We start from the raw sequence: 2281 nt of genomic DNA on the forward strand, positions 1-2281 counted from the left end.
GGTGGCTGCCTAAACAAGCAAATTTTCAAAATAACGTAGATCCTATAATCTGCCCTGACATTTCAGAGTCCTCCAGAGATTCATCTACAGAGAAACTGTAAAAACTTGTTTGCTCTGTTCATTTTATCTTGGATCGACACAGTCGTGTGCCGCAGATGGGTGGCCTTTGCAGGTGTTAAACTCCAGGTTCATGTAACGGAGGTAAAACCCGTGCCGAGCCTGCCTTAGAGTTGCTCTTGCTTTCATTAAAATAACTATTATTCCAGCACAGGTCCCCCCCAGGCAGAGAGCAGTAGAAGATTAGAGAGGTTTTGGAAATGGACAACGAGCAGCTGAAGGGTTGGGAAAAGATTCTACGTTGAGAGGATGGGGAAGATTGATATCTTTTATAAGAAGATAGCTAACAGGTACAGAGTAATTAATGGGTGAGAAGATGGATGGGGACTTCTGTTCCCACCTGCTAATAATATGAAAGTCAGATTAGAAGGTGGTGAATTCACTCCTGATGAAAGGAACTATTTGTTCACAACCACCGTCTGTGAAACTCATGGCTGCAAGACAAAGCAGTGGGGCGAGAACTTACAAACTTAAAAATATAGAGGAGGGGGTTAAATGATATTAGTTGGAATATCCAAAGCAATTGCAAAGATTAGGAGAATCTCGGTGTTTTGAAAAGGCTTTAAGTGTATTGAGTAGGCTATTATAAGGGTACGAACTAACTCGCCCGGCTGGTTTTTTTGCCCCTCTCCAGGGCTTTTTCCATAGTTACCCTTGGCAGAGTTTGTGGAGTGTGCTGCAGGCCGCTGTCACCCAGAGACTGCAAGAGCTGCTGCAGCTGAACGTGGTACTGCCTGCTGGCAAACCACCTTTTTTTGTGTCAGTCTGTCCAGGAGTGCTAAATTCACACATAAATTAGGATGCTTTTGCTTTCCCGTTAAGTTACTGCCTTTGGTAGTCCTTCACAACTTGTCTTAGATCTGGAATGACGCTTCGCCTTTTGAGTACGTGCTGGGGGAGAGGCGGGTGGTTAAAGTTAGATTCCTTCTGACAGTAGGGATTTAGAAATTGCTGCATTGGCTCAGCCCTGGGATCTGCCTAGTCCACAGCTCTGGATAGCAACAGCCAAAATCAGATATTTCAAAGGACGGCATGAGGCCACGGAGCAGATTACTAAAACAGAAAGCTGCCCTTTTATATCATTGGTGTTTGTCCATAGAATTGGAAAAGCAAAGGTTGAGAGTTTGTTTGATCCAAGAGCACAAAAGCTGGAAAATCCCGTTGCCTGGTTGATGCTGGTTAATGCTGATGTTTTGTATCATCCAGGAAATTACTTATGTGCCTGTTTTGTCTTAGGAAAAACAGAGATGTGCTTACCTTAAATAGCAAGTTGATAGGGTGGCTTTAAGCTGATACAGGAATAAGTAATGCTTGTGTATAATCTCGCAGCCTAATGGTGTAGGGGACACCCACAGCGGCATTCTCCTTTGGGAAACAACCCCAGGCTGGGCTGGGAGGAGGCAGCAGTGGTCACTGAAGGGTTTTGACATGTGGAAAATGGGTATCTTTTTCTGACACTGCTGCAAGCTATCTGGCATTCTGTTTTGGGGTTTTTTTCTTTTTTTTTTTTTCCCTGTTGCAAATTAGCATTTGTAAGAATTATCTGTGGTTTTTCTCTCTCTCTCCTGAAGTCCTGAAATTACTGTTAAAACTGCTACTAAAAAAGGGATTCAGTGAACTCTCGATGGCAAAAAAAAAAAAAGTATATTCCTTCCCTTGTCAAATATTTTAATGTGTTGAGCTCCAAAAGCCAAAGAGGCCAAAAGCAAGGGGAGTTTCCCCTCTGCAAATATCCATGGAGCTGCTGCTGGGGCACGTGGGAGTGGCGGTGGTGTCCCAGTCCCGTCCCCCCTGCCCCCCGACAGACGAGGACAGCTGCTGATTAAAGAGAAGCGTGAAAAAAAGAGGCTGCTGAACTTTCTCAGTGGAGGTAGAAGAGGGAGTTAAATTTAGATTACCTTCTGCAGTGTCATCTCCTACACCCCCTGTGGAACTTGCTGTACTCCTTGCTTGGGAGAGGACAAACAAGAAATGCCATCCTGGACACCAGATGATAAATTTGTTTATAAGGCTTAATTGCCCCTTGGCATGAAAACGTGAATTGAGCTCACATAGAATGAGAAACCTTCTGTCAGGGCCTGTTGAATTTTCCTTGGGGAGAGGTGGATTAAAATGTCTTCCTATCACCTGCCTGATGCCATCTCTAGGCCCAATCCCGGTCCTG

The sequence above is a fragment of the Eurypyga helias genome, unplaced genomic scaffold, assembly GCF_000690775.1.
Source record: "Eurypyga helias isolate BGI_N326 unplaced genomic scaffold, ASM69077v1 scaffold15895, whole genome shotgun sequence".
NCBI lineage: Eukaryota > Metazoa > Chordata > Aves > Eurypygiformes > Eurypygidae > Eurypyga > Eurypyga helias.